Genomic DNA, 15,647 nt, shown 5'->3' with positions numbered 1-15,647 from the left:
TTTCTAGAAGCAAAATTCAATCCGGCATAAAAAATTTGTATAATCATCCACAAATTTAAACCATGAGTAGGGCAATTACGTATCATTAATTTCATTCTCTCCCAAGCTTGTGCAACATGTTCATGATCAAGTTGCTTAAAATTCATAATATCGTTTCTAAGAGAGATGATCTTAGCGGGAGGAAAATACTTAGAGATAAAAGCATCTTTGCACTTGTTCCAAGAATCAATACTATTTTAGGCAAAGACAAAAACCAAGCTTTAGCACGATCTCTAAGCGAAAAAGGAAATAGCTTCAATTTAACGACATCATTATCGACATCATTTTTCTTTTGCATATCACATAAATCAACGAAGCTATTCAGATGAGTAGCGGCATCTTCACTAGGAAGGCCGGCGAATTGATCTTTCATAACAAGATTCAACAAAGCAGTATTGATTTCACAAGATTCATTATTGGCAAGAGGAGCAATCAGAGTGCTAAGAAAATCATTATTGTTGGTATTGGTGAAGTCACACAATTTGGTAGTATCTTGAGCCATCACGACAAACAAGCAACCCAACACACGAGCAAACAAAAGGCAAGAGAGAAAAAGGCAAACGGAGAAGGAGAAGGGGAAGGAGAAAGAGAGGGCGAATAAACCGGCAAGGGTGAATTGGGGGGAGAGGAAAACGAGAGGCAAATGGCAAATAATGTAATGCGGGAGATAGGGATTGTGATGGGTACCTGGTATGTTGACTTTTTGCGTAGACTCCCCGGCAACGGTGCCAGAAATCCTTCTTGCTACCTCTTGAGCTTGCGTTGGTTTTCCCCGAAGAGGAAGGGATGATGCAGAAGAGTAGCATAAGTATTTCCCTCAGTTTTTGAGAACCAAGGTATCAATCCAGTAGGAGACCACGCGCAAGTCCCTCGTACCTACACAACACAAAGAGCTCAACGCAACCAACGCGATTAGGGGTTGTCAATCCCTTCACGGTCACTTACGGAAGTGAGATCCGATAGATAATATTTTTGGTATTTTTGATATAGAGATGCAAAGTGAAAAGTAAAAGGCAAAGTAAAAAAGCAAAGAAAAGTAAAAGTCATGGAGATTGATATAATGAGAATAGACCCGGGGGCCATAGGTTTCACTAGTGGCTTCTCTCCAGAGCATAAGTTTTCTACGGTGGGTGAACAAATTACTGTTGAGCAATTGAGAGAATTGAGCATAGTTATGAGAATATCTAGGCATGATCATGTATATAGGCATCACGTCCATGACAAGTAGATAGAAATGATTCTGCATCTACTTCTATTACTCCACTCATCGACCGCTATCCAGCATGCATCTAGAGTATTATGTTAAAAACAGAGTAACGCTTTAAGCAAGATGACATGATGTAGAGAGAGATAAATTCATGCAATATGAAATAAACCCCATCTTGTTATCCTCGATGGCAACGATGCAATACGTGCCTTTCTGCCCCTTCTGTCACTGGGAAAGGACACCACAAGATCGAACCCAAAGCTAAGCACTTCTCCCATTGCAAGAACTACCAATCTAGTTGGCCAAACCAAACGGATAATTTGAAGAGACTTGCAAGGATAACCAATCATACATAAAAGAATTAAGAGAAGATTCAAATATTGTTCATAGATAGACTTGATCATAAACCCACAATTCATCGCTCTCAACAAACACACCGCAAAAGAAGAAGATTACATCGAATAGATCTCCACAAGAGAGGGGGAGAACATTGTATTGAGATCCAAAAAGAGAGAAGAAGCCATCTAGCTAATAACTATGGACCCGAAGGTCTGAGGTAAACTACTCACACTTCATCGGAGAGGCTATGGTGATGTAAAAGCCCTCCGTGATGACGGCCCTCTCCGGCAGAGCTCCGGAACAGGCCCCAAGATGGGATCTCGTGGATACATAAAGTTGCGGCGGTGGAATTAGGTTTTTGGCTCCTGTTCTGATCGTTTGGGGGTACATGGTGTTGGGGAACGTAGTAATTTCAAAAAATTTCCTACACACACGCAAGATCATGGTGATGCATAGCAACGAGAGGGGAGAGTGTGATCTACGTACCCTTGTAGACCGACAGCGGAAGCGTTAGCACAACGCGGTTGATGTAGTCGTACGTCTTCACGGCCCGACCGATCAAGCACCGAAACTACGGCACCTCCGAGTTCTAGCACACGTTCAGCTCGATGACGATCCCCGGACTCCGATCCAGCAAAATGTCGGGGAAGAGTTCCATCAGCACGACGGCGTGGTGACGATCTTGATGTACTACCGTCGCAGGGCTTCGCCTAAGCACCGCTACAATATTATCGAGGATTATGGTGGAAGGGGGCACCGCACACGGCTAAGAATATGATCACGTGGATCAACTTGTGTGTCTAGGGGTGCCCCCTGCCCCCGTATATAAAGGCGCAAGGGGAGGTGCGGCCGGCTAGGAGGAGGGCGCGCCAGGAGGAGTGGATTCCCCCCCTTTCCTAGTTGGAATAGGATTCGGGAGGGGGAAAGAGGAGAGAGAGAAGGAAGGGGGGGCGCCGCCCCCCTCTCCTTGTCCTATTCGGACTAGGGGGGAGGGGCGCGCGGCCCAGCCCTGGCCACCTCTCCTCTCTTCCACTAAAGCCCACTAAGGTCCATATACCTCCCGGGGGGTTCCGGTAACCTCCCGGTACTCCGGTAAAATCCCGATTTCACCCGGAACACTTCCGATATCCAAATATAGGCTTCCAATATATCAATCTTTATGTCTCGACCATTTCGAGACTCCTCGTCATGTCCGTGGTCACATCCGGGACTCTGAACAAACTTCGGTACATCCAAATGCATAAACTCATAATATAACTGTCATCGAAACCTTAAGCGTGCGGACCCTACGGGTTCGAGAACAATGTAGACATGACCGAGACACGTCTCCGGTCAATAACCAATAGCGGAACCTGGATGCTCATATTGGCTCCTACATATTCTACGAAGATCTTTTATCGGTCAGACCGCATAACAACATACGTTGTTCCCTTTGTCATCGGTATGTTACTTGCCCGAGATTCGATCGTCGGTATCTCAATACCTAGTTTAATCTCGTTACCGGCAAGTCTCTTTACTCGTTTCGTAATACATCATCTTGCAACTAACTCATTAGTTGTAATGCTTGCAAGGCTTATGTGATGTGCATTACCAAGAGGGCCCAGAGATACCTCTCCGACAATCGGAGTGATAAATCCTAATCTCGAAATACGCCAACCCGACATTCACCTTTGGAGACACCTGTAGAGCTCCTTTATAATCACCCAGTTACGTTGTGATGTTTGGTAGCACACAAAGTGTTCCTCCGGTAAACGGGAGTTGCATAATCTCATAGTCATAGGAACATGTATAAGTCATGAAGAAAGCAATAGCAAAATACTAAACGATCGGGTGCTAAGATAATGGAATGGGTCATGTCAATCACATCATTCTCCTAATGATGTGATCCCATTAATGAAATGGCAACACATGTCTATGGTTAGGAAACATAACCATCTTCGATTAACGAGCTAGTCAAGTAGAGGCTTACTAGAGACGTTTGGTTTGTCTATATATTCACACAAGTATTATGTTTCCGGATAATACAATTCTAGCATGAATAATAAACATTTATCATGATATAAGGAAATAAAATAATAACATTTATTATTGCCTCTAGGGAATATTTCCTTCAGTCTCCCACTTGCACTAGAGTCAATAATCTAGATTACACAGTAATGATTCTAACACCCATGGAGCTTTGGTGCTGATCATGTTTTGCTCGTGGAAGAGGCTTAGTCAACGGGTCTGCTACATTCAGATCTGTATGTATCTTGCAAATCTCTATGTCTCCCACCTGGACTAGATCCCGGATGGAATTGAAGCGTCTCTTGATGTGCTTGGTTCTCTTGTGAAATCTGGATTCCTTTGCCAAGGCAATTGCACCAGTATTGTCACAAAAGATTTTCATTGGATCCTATGCACTAGGTATGACACCTAGATCGGATATGAACTCCTTCATCCAGACTCCTTCGTTTGCTGCTTCCTAAGCAGCTATGTACTCCGCTTCACATGTAGATCCCGCCACAACGCTTTGTTTAGAACTGCACAAACTGACAGCTCCACCGTTTAATGTAAACACGTATCCGGTTTGCGATTTAGAATCGTCCGAATCAGTGTCAAAGCTTGCATCAACGTAACCATTTACGATGAGCTCTTTGTCACCTCCATATATGAGAAACATATCCCTAGTCCTTTTCAGGTATTTCAGGATGTTCTTGACCGTTGTCCAGTGATCCACTCCTGGATTACTTTGGTACATCCCTGCTAGACTTATAGCAAGACACACATCAGGTCTGGTACACAGCATTGCATACATGATAGAGCCTATGGCTGAAGCATAGGGAACATCTTTCATTTTCTCTCTATCTTCTGCATTGGTTGGGGATTGAGTCTTACTCACTTTCACACCTTGTAACACAGGCAAGAATCCTTTCTTTGCTTGATCCATTTTGAACTTCTTCAAAAAAAATTCAAGGTATGTGCTTTGTGAAAGTCCAATTAAGCGTCTTGATCTATTTCTATAGATCTTAATGCCTAATATGTAAGCAGCTTCACCGAGGTCTTTCATTGAAAAACTCTTATTCAAGTATCCTTTTATGCTATCCAGAAATTCTATATCATTTCCGATTAGCAATATGTCATCTACATATAATATCAGAAATGCTACAGAGCTCCCACTCACTTTCTTGTAAATACAGGCTTCTCCAAAAGTCTGTACAAAACCAAATGCTTTGATCACACTATCAAAGCGTTTATTCCAACTCCGAGAGGCTTGCACCAGTCCATAAATGGATCGCTGGAGCTTGCACACTTTGTTAGCTCCCTTTGGATCGACAAAACCTTCCGGCTGCATCATATACAACTCTTCTTACAGAAATCCATTCAGGAATGCAGTTTTGACATCCATTTGCCAAATTTCATAATCATAAAATGCGGCAATTGCTAACATGATTCGGATAGACTTAAGCATCGCTACGGGTGAGAAGGTCTCATCGTAGTCAATCCCTTGAACGTGCCGAAAACCTTTTGCGACAAGTCGAGCTTTGTAGACAGTAATATTACCGTCAGCGTCAGTCTTCTTCTTGAAGATCCATTTATTCTCAATTGCTTGCCGATCATTGGGCAAGTCAACCAAAGTCCATACTTTGTTCTCATACATGGATCCCATCTCAGATTTCATGGCTTCAAGCCATTTTGCGGAATCTGGGCTAACGATCGCTTCTTCATAGTTCGTAGGTTCATCATGATCTAGTAGCATGACTTCCAGAACAGGATTACCGTACCACTCTGGCGCGGATCTCACTCTGGTTGATCTACGAGGTTCAGTAGTATCTTGTTCTGAAGTTTCATGATCATTATCATTAGCTTCCTCACTAATTGGTGTAGGTGTCACAGAAACAGGTTTCTGTGATGTAATACTTTCCAATAAGGGAGTAGGTACAGTTACCTCATCAAGTTCTACTTTCCTCCCACTCACTTCTTTCGAGAGAAACTCCTTCTCCAGAAAGTTTCCGAATTTAGCAACAGAAGTCTTGCCTTCGGATCTGTGACAGAAGGTGTATCCAATAGATTCCTTTGGATATCCTATGAACTCCGATTTGGGTTCGAGCTTATCAGGTTGAAGCTTTTTCACATAAGCATCGCAGCCCCAAACTTTCAAAAACGACAACTTTGGTTTCTTGCCAAACCACAGTTCATAAGGCGTCGTCTCAACGGATTTTGATGGTGCCCTATTTAACGTGAATGCGGCCGTCTCTAGAGCGTATCCCCAAAATGATAGTGGTAAATCAGTAAGAGACATCATAGATCGCACCATATCTAGTAAAGTACGATTACGATGTTCGGACACATCATTACGCTGTGGTGTTCCGGGTGGCGTGATTTGCGAAACTATTCCACATTGTTTCAAATGTACACCAAACTCGTAACTCAAATATTCTCCTCCTCGATCAGATCGTAGGAATTTTATTTTCTTGTTACGATGATTTTCAACTTCACTCTGAAATTCTTTGAACTTTTCAAACGTTTCAGACTTGTGTTTCATTAAGTAGATATACCCATATCTGCTTAACTCATCTGTGAAGGTGAGAAAATAACGATATCCGCCACGAGCCTCAACATTCATCGGACCACATACATCTGTATGTATGATTTCCAACAAATCTGTTGCTCTCTCCATAGTACCGGAGAACGGTGTTTTTGTCATCTTACCCATAAGGCACGGTTCGCAAGTACCAAGTGATTCATAATCAAGTGGTTCCAAAAGCCCATCAGTATGGAGTTTCTTCATGCGCTTTATACCGATATGACCCAAACGGCAGTGCCACAAATAAGTTGCACTATCATTATCAACTCTACATCTTTGGCTTCAACACTATGAATATGTGTGTCACTACTATCGAGATTTAATAAGAATAGACCAATCTTTAAGGGTGCATGACCATAAAAGATATTACTCATGTAAATAGAACAACCATCATTCTCTGATTTAAATGAATAACCGTCTCGCATCAAACAAGATCCAGATATAATGTTCATGCTTAACGCTGGCACCAAATAACAATTATTTAGGTCTAATACTAATCCCGAAGGTAGATGTAGAGGTAGCGTGCCGACTGCGATCACATCGACTTTGGAACCATTTCCCACGCACATCGTCACCTCGTCCTTAGCCAATCTTCGCTTAATCCGTAGTCCCTGTTTCGAGTTGCAAATATTAGCAGCAGAACCAGTATCAAATACCCAGGTGCTACTGCGAGCATTAGTAAGGTACACATTAATAACATGTATATCACATATACCTTTGTTCACCTTGCCATCCTTCTTATCCGCCAAATACTTGGGGCAATTCCGCTTCTAGTGACCAGTCTGCTTGCAGTAGAAGCACTCAGTTTCAGGCTTAGGTCCAGGTTTGGGTTTCTTCTCTTGAGTAGCAACTTGCTTGCTGTTCTTTTTGAAGTTCCCCTTCTTCTTCCCTTTGCCCATTTTCTTGAAACTAGTGGTCCTGTTGACCATCAACACTTGATGCTCCTTCTTGATTTCTACCTCTGCAGCTTTCAGCATTGCGAACAGCTCGGGAATAGTCTTATTCATCCCTTGCATATTATAGTTCATCACGAAGCTCTTGTAGCTTGGTGGCAGTGATTGGAGAATTCTGTCAATGACGCAATCATCTGGAAGATTAACTCCCAATTGAATCAAGTGATTATTATACCCAGACATTTTGAGTATATGCTCACTGACAGAACTGTTCTCCTCCATCTTGCAGCTATAGAACTTATTGGAGACTTCATATCTCTCAATCCGGGCATTTGCTTGAAATATTAACTTCAACTCTTGGAACATCTCATATGCTCCATGACGTTCAAAACGTCGTTGAAGTCCCGATTCTAAGCCGTAAAGCATGGCACACTGAACTATCGAGTAGTCATCAGCTTTGCTCTGCCAGACATTCATAACATCTGGTGTTGCTCCAGCAGCAGGCCTGGCACCTAGCGGTGCTTCCAGGACATAATTCTTCTGTGCAGCAATGAGGATAATCCTCAAGTTACGGACCCAGTCCGTGTAATTGCTACCATCATCTTTCAACTTTGCTTTCTCAAGGAATGCATTAAAATTCAACGGAACAACAGCACGGGCCATCTATCTACAATCAAACCTAAACAAGCAAGATACTATCATGTACTAAGTTTCATGATAAATTTAGGTACAATTAATCATATTACTTAAAGAACTCCCACTTAGATAGACATCCCTCTAATCCTCTAAGTGATTACGTGATCCAAATCAACTAAACCATGTCCGATCATCACGTGATTTGGAGTAGTTTCATTGGTGAACATCACTATGTTGATCATATCTACTATATGATTCACGCTCGACCTTTCGGTCTCCGTGTTCCGAGGCCATATCTGTATATGCTTGGCTCATCAAGTATAACCTGAGTATTCCGCGTGTGCAACTGATTTGCACCCATTGTATTTGAACGTAGAGCCTATCACACCCAATCATCACGTGGTGTCTCAGCACGAAGAACTTTCGCAACGGTGCATACTCAGGGAGAACACTTCTTGATAACTAGTGAGACATCATCTTATAATGCTACCGTCAATCAAAGCAAGATAAGATGCATAAAAGATAAACATCACATGCAATCAATATAAGTGATATGATATGGCCATCATCATCTTGTGCTTGTGATCTCCATCTTCGAAGCACCGTCGTGATCACCATCGTCACCGGCGCGACACCTTGATCTCCATCGTAGCATCGTTGTCGTCTCGCCAATTTTATGCTTCCACGACTATCGCTACCGCTTAGTGATAAAGTAAAGCATTACAACGCGATTGCATTGCATACAATAAAGCGACAACCATATGGCTCCTGCCAGTTGCCGATAACTCGGTTACAAAACATGATCATCTCATACAATAAAATTTAGCATCATGTCTTGACCATATCACATCACAACATGCCCTGCAAAAACAAGTTAGATGTCCTCTACTTTGTTGTTGCAAGTTTCACGTGGCTGCTACGGGCTTAAGAAAGAACCAATCTTACCTACGCATCAAAACCACAACGATAGTTTGTCAAGTTGGTGCTGTTTTAACCTTCGCAAGGACCGGGCGTAGCCACACTCGGTTCAACTAAAGTTGGAGAAACTGTCACCCGCTAGCCACCTTTGTGCAAAGCACGTCGGGAGAACCGGTCTCGCGTAAGCGTACGCGTAATGTCGGTCCGGGCCGCTTCGTCCAACAATACCGCCGAACCAAAGTATGACATGCTGGTAAGTAGTATGACTTATATCGCCCACAAATCACTTGTGTTCTACTCGTGCATATAACATCAACACATAAAACCTAGGCTCGGATGCCACTGTTGGGGAACGTAGTAACTTCAAAAAATTTCCTACGCACACGCAAGATCATGGTGATGCATAGCAACGAGAGGGGAGAGTGTGATCTACGTACCCTTGTAGACCGACAGCAGAAGCGTTAGCACAACGCGGTTGATGTAGTCGTACGTCTTCACGGCCCGACCGATCAAGCACCGAAACTACGGCACCTCCGAGTTCTAGCACACGTTCAGCTCGATGACGATCCCCGGACTCCGATCCAGCAAAATGTCGGGGAAGAGTTCCGTCAGCACGACGGCGTGGTGACGATCTTGATGTACTACCGTCGCAGGGCTTCGCCTAAGCACCGCTACAATATTATCGAGGATTATGGTGGAAGGGGGCACCGCACACGGCTAAGAATATGATCACGTGGATCAACTTGTGTGTCTAGGGGTGCCCCCTGCCCCCGTATATAAAGGCGCAAGGGGAGGTGCGGCCGGCTAGGAGGAGGGCGCGCCAGGAGGAGTGGATTCCCCACCTTTCCTAGTTGGAATAGGATTCGGGAGGGGGAAAGAGGAGAGAGAGAAGGAAGGGGGGGCGCCGCCCCCCTCTCCTTGTCCTATTCGGACTAGGGGGGAGGGGCGCGCGGCCCAGCCCTGGCCACCTCTCCTCTCTTCCACTAAAGCCCACTAAGGCCCATATACCTCCCGGGGGGTTCCGGTAACCTCCCGGTACTCCGATAAAATCCCGATTTCACCCAGAACACTTCCGATATCCAAATATAGGCTTCCAATATATCAATCTTTATGTCTCGACCATTTCGAGACTCCTCGTCATGTCCGTGGTCACATCCGGGACTCCGAACAAACTTTGGTACATCCAAATGCATAAACTCATAATATAACTGTCATCGAAACCTTAAGCATGCGGACCCTACGGGTTTGAGAACAATGTAGACATGACCGAGACATGTCTCCGGTCAATAACCAATAGCGGAACCTGGATGCTCATATTAGCTCCTACATATTCTACGAAGATCTTTTATCGGTCAGACCGCATAACAACATACGTTGTTCCCTTTGTCATCGGTATGTTACTTGCCCGAGATTCGATCGTCGGTATCTCAATACCTAGTTTAATCTCGTTACCGGCAAGTCTCTTTACTCGTTTCGTAATACATCATCTTGCAACTAACTCATTAGTTGTAATGCTTGCAAGGCTTATGTGATGTGCATTACCAAGAGGGCCCAGAGATACCTCTCCGACAATCGGAGTGACAAATCCTAATCTCGAAATACGCCAACCCAACATTCACCTTTGGAGACACCTGTAGAGCTCCTTTATAATCACCCAGTTACATTGTGACATTTGGTAGCACACAAAGTGTTCCTCCGGTAAACGGGAGTTGCATAATCTCATAGTCATAGGAACATGTATAAGTCATGAAGAAAGCAATAGCAACATACTAAACGATCGGGTGCTAAGCTAATGGAATGGGTCATGTCAATCACATCATTCTCCTAATGATGTGATCCCATTAATCAAATGACAACACATGTCTATGGTTAGGAAACATAACCATCTTCGATTAACGAGCTAGTCAAGTAGAGGCTTACTAGTGACGTTTGGTTTGTCTATATATTCACACAAGTATTATGTTTCCGGATAATACAATTCTAGCATGAATAATAAACATTTATCATGATATAAGGAAATAAAATAATAACATTTATTATTGCCTCTAGGGCATATTTCCTTCACATGGGTAATATAGGAGGAAGGAGTACGTCGGTGGAGCACCGAGGGGCCCACGAGGCAGGGGGCGCGCCCTGTAGGGGGGGCGCCCCTACCCTCGTGACCGCCTTCGGTACTTCTTGGAGTAGGGTCCAAGTCTCATGGGTCTTATCCGAGAAGAAAATCACGTTCCAAAAAGGATTTTTCTGTTTGGACTCCGTTCGATCGATATTCCGTTTCTTCGAAACACTGAAATAGGAAAAAAAAACTGCAATTCTGGGCTGGGCCTCCGGTTAATAGGTTAGTCCCAAAAATAATATAAAAGTGGAAAATAAAGCCCAATATAGTCCAAAACAGTAGATAATTTATCATGGAGCAATCAAAAATTATAGATACGTTGGAGAAGTATCAACGGTCATCATGGCCGAGGCGGTGATCATATTGCTCATGGTTTCTGTACTGGTCTTGCCTGTGCCCACGTCCTTCACGCCGCGGGGGCAATCTTGGGCTGTGGGCCGACTGTACTGTATCTACCATCACAGACCTGCTATGAATCCTATTTCGCGACTGAGACACTACTATGTTCTGCTCTCCAGCTGCTCGGAGCAAGGCCCGGATCTGCATCAAACCTCTGCCAGCCTCCGTCTGGGAAGGTTGGATTGACTCTGCTATTCAGGCTGCAGCTGTGAGATTTTGAATCGGAGTGCGGTATACCTGAGTTTGAGGCGGAAAAAGCTACCGTCGACATGATTCAGGGATCCGCTGCCGAGCACGCTCGTCGAGTGCATGCTGCATGTTCTCCAGTCGAGTGCGCTCAGCCAAGTTGGCCAGGCGCGCTTCCTCCAAGGCCCGGGCTTCGGGGGTTTCTCCAACGATAGGAGTGTGAAGTGCATCCATATTGCGGCGGCGAAGCTCTTCCCTCCGCTTTTCACTATTATTGCGTATCTTGCCTTGGATAGGACATTTCGAATTGTCCTACTTTATGCTTATTGCACTACATGTACCAGTACGCTTCGACGTATTATTCAAATAACAATGCATATTATTAATCTGTTATTGCATTATTTAAATGTTTCCCTTTCTCTTATATGTCCATTTACAAAATTCCGCACATGCACGCTCGGGTACGGTCAGTACGCCAGGGGCTCTCGTTTACCCCGTAATACGGTGCAAGAAGTCCGAACATTTTTGACAGTGCGGCACCCCGAACTTATAACATTATATGCATCAGCTCCGAATCATGTCTTAGGTCAAATGTTGGGTTGCCCAGCTCCCATGCTTTGGTACCTTACGTTCCGCTATATCGGCTAAGGTGGCAGTGGGTGAACTACTGCGATTGTGTCCCGGTTCTTCCGGATGAGCACCTCAGTAGAGAAAGCCAAAAACGGACTATCACGATAAGGCGAGAGACTGGTCGCTGTTCGAGAGGTCTTAAGTCCTTAAAGACTTTTTCCGCTTCGGGCGAGGAGTCGGCCTTGTCCGGCTTAGGCGTGTATAGCGCCCCAAATTCGGCCCTCCGAATACCAGGGGCTTCGCCAAAAATTTAAAATCATAGACTTCTATGGCTAAGTGAGAGTGATAAAGCATTATAGTCCGATTGCCTGGTTCGTTCCGCTGAGCACCTTCCTTGAAGGACCCAAAATTGGGGTAAAGAGTGTTCATATTTACCCCAAACACCCCAGTAGTAGCTACATGGGGGCAGAAGCCGACGACTGGCCAACTCTCAGACTTTATAAACGGCCGCACAGAAGGTAATATTTTAAATTGAGAAAGCGTCGCATGGCGCAAAAGAACACGTTTCATATTACAGGATCACATGGGCATGTTCATTCAAAAATTACATCATTGGCACACTCATCTGCCACTAAGCGGGAACCCTTCAGGACGCTCTCATAGTAATTCTCGGGGAAATGATGCTCCTTGCCCTCCGGCGGCCCCTCCTTCACAAGCTTCAAGGCGTCTAGCTTCGCCCAGTGCACCTTCACCCGGGCAAAAGCTCTGTGTGCACCTTCGATGCAGACGGGTCGCTTGATGACTTCAAGCCATGGGCAGGCTTCCACCAGCCACCTCACCAGACCAAAGTAGCTGCCGGACAAGGGCTCGCCAGGCCACATCCGGACTATAAGGCCCCCCATGGCCTGTTCGGCCGCCTTGTGAAGTTCGGCCAACTGCTTCAGCTGGTCACTCAAGGACACGGGGTGTTCGGTCCTAGTATACTGAGACCAGAACAACTTCTTCGTTGAGCTCCCCTCCTCAGCCCAATAAAACTTTGTGGCATCCAGCACACTGCGGGGAAGATCTGCAAACGCTCCTGGAGAGCTCCGAACTCGGGTAAGAAAAAGGAAAGTCTCCTTCACATGCTTGCTTTGCATATTGAATGCCTTACCCGCTGCTATCTTCTTTGCCGCATCAATCTCCTGGAGGGCCTTGTGGGCGCCGGCCTTGGTGCTCCGGACGCTTTCAAGCGCCTGCATGAGCTCGGACTCTCGTGTCTTGGAGTCAAGCTCCAAGGACTCGTGCTTCTTGTCGAGAGCCTCGAGCTCTTGCTGCACCTCGCCCACTCGGGCTTCTTGTTTCTCCCGTTCAATAGGTTCTTTGGCCGCTTTGTCTTCGGCCGCGGACAACGCCTTCCTCTGGGTCTCCACCTCAGTCGTGGCCCCTGACAAATTCATGATGATCCTATTACTTTACACCGAACTTCTTTTTAACTATATACACTGGGGTATATCTTACCTTTGCTCTCTTCGAGCTGCCCCTTGGTAAGGCCGAGCTCATCCTCGGACCGCTTCAGGGCCTGCTTCAGCGTAGAGACCTACGCAGTACGTGCGGCAGCGGCCAGCAGGGAAGCCTGCACATACACATAGACATACTCTAATTAGACTCCTGAGTTATCATTTGATACTCTATTCGGCTTTTCTTCACGAACGCCGAACAGAGCATCAGGGGCTACTATCTATGTGGTAATATTTTTATATTTTGAATGCTTACCTCAAAGCCTATTAGGAGGCTGGAGCAAGCTTCGGTCAGTCCATTCTTGGTGGACTGAACCTTCCTAACCACCGCACTCATGATAGTGCGGTGTTCTTCATCGACGGAAGCGATGTGAAGCGCTTCCAGCAAGTTGTACGGTGCCTCTGGTTGGACAGAGGACACCGGCACGGATGGATGGCCCCCCTCAATGGGGGACCGCCTGCCGGAGTCCGGAACCATTGAAGGTTCTGGCGTAGTGTCCGGCTGGGACCCGAACTCGAAGCCCGTAGGAGCCTCGCTCCCTTGGTACCCAGAGTCTGGGAGGTCGCCGTGAGGCGCCCCCAGGACAGCCTCCCCTTGGGACGGTGCCTTTTGAGACACCACCTCGGCATCGTCCGTAGGGCGAGGGGTGGAAGCCGTCGGAGGAGAACTGCGGTTCATATCCGACGAGCCCAAAGAGCCACTCGACGAGGGTACGTCGAGGCGAGCTCGGGCCGGACTGCATAATCAGGTTTGGCATGAGCAAAGGCAGTACAATAAAACATACCATGAATTACTATGGTGTACGGACACTTACGATTTCACCAGGGGCTTGTCCCTGGGTAGCCACTTGTCGCCGCTGTCGGCAGTCGTCGTTGCACAGTCCGGAGGGAGGGTCTTTCCCTTCTTGGACCCTTTGGCCTCCCGGGATGAGTCGGCCTTCCTTTTCTTGTCTCCCCCGGCTGGGGGGGAGAACTTTTCTCCTCCTCCTCGTTTCCGTGGGAGGAGTGCGCGTCGGACTCATCGGATGATGAGTCCGACAGAACCACCTTGCGTCGGAGACCCTTTCGGGTCCCCGTGGCCTTCTTCTTGGCCGTCTTTTCCGGCACCTCGTAAGGTGCCGGAGTCAGCATCTTTGTTAGAAGAGCGTTCGCAGGATCTTCAGGCAGGGGGGCTGGGCAATCAAGTTGCTCCGCTGTCTTTATCCAGTCCTGTTAATGCCATGAAAGCTTAGAACCAGCACATAACCAAACCAGGGCACATAAATACCTGGAGAGTTATAAAAGCCTACCGGATGGGCGCGGCGCTTTGCGCTGAGTCCGCGGTCCTCGGTGAGGGAGGGAGGCATGTCGGCGCCCTTGAACAGCACCCTCCAGACGTCCTCGTGTGTCGTGTCGTAGAGCTCTCGCAACATCTGGTGCTGGGCCGAGTCGAACTCCCACAAAACAAATGCCCGTCGCTGGCACGGAAGGATCCGGCGGAGGAGCATGACCTGGACCACGTTGACGAGCTTGATTTTCTTGTTCGTCATGTTCTGGATGCAGGTATGGAGTCCGGTCAGCTCTACCGGAGAACCCCAAGACAGGCCCTTCTTTTTCCAGGAGGTGAGCCGCGTTGGGATTCTGGATCGAAATTTGGGGGCCGCCACCCAGTTGGAGTCGCGCGGCTCGGTGATGTAGAACCACCCCGATTGCCACCCGTTTATGGTATCCACGTAGGTACCCTCGAGCCAGGTGACGTTAGGCATCTTGCCCACCATGGCGCTTCTGCACTCTTCTTGCTGGCCACCCACCACCTTCGGTTTGACATTGAAGGTCTTCAGCCACAGGCCAAAGTGGGGCCTGATGCGGAAGAAGGCCTCGCACACGATGATAAACGCCGAGATGTTGAGGATGAAGTTGGGGGCCAGATCATGAAAATCCAGCCCGTAGTAGAACATGAGCCCGTGGACAAACGGGTGGAGAGGAAATCCCAGTCCGCGGACGAAATGGGTAAGAAAAACTACCCTCTCATGGGGTTCGGGCGTGGGGATGATCTGCCCCGCATTCGGCAGCCGGTGTGCGATACTCACAGCTAGATATCCGGCTTCCCGTAACTTTTTGATGTTTTCCTCTATGATGGAGGAATCCATCCACTTGCCTCCTGCTCCAGACATGCTTGGAGTGGTTTGAGAAGAAGAACGCGACCTTGGGCGCTAGAGCTCGAGTGTGCGGGAATGGGTAAGCGAGAAGGAAGAAGGCATGGGTGTAAAAAGTAAATCTTTGTCCCTTTATAAGGGCG

Source organism: Triticum urartu, chromosome 5A (assembly GCF_056163025.1).
Source record: "Triticum urartu cultivar PI428250 chromosome 5A, HENAU_Tu73, whole genome shotgun sequence".
Lineage (NCBI taxonomy): Eukaryota > Viridiplantae > Streptophyta > Magnoliopsida > Poales > Poaceae > Triticum > Triticum urartu.
Note: the sequence above shows the minus strand (reverse complement) of the source record.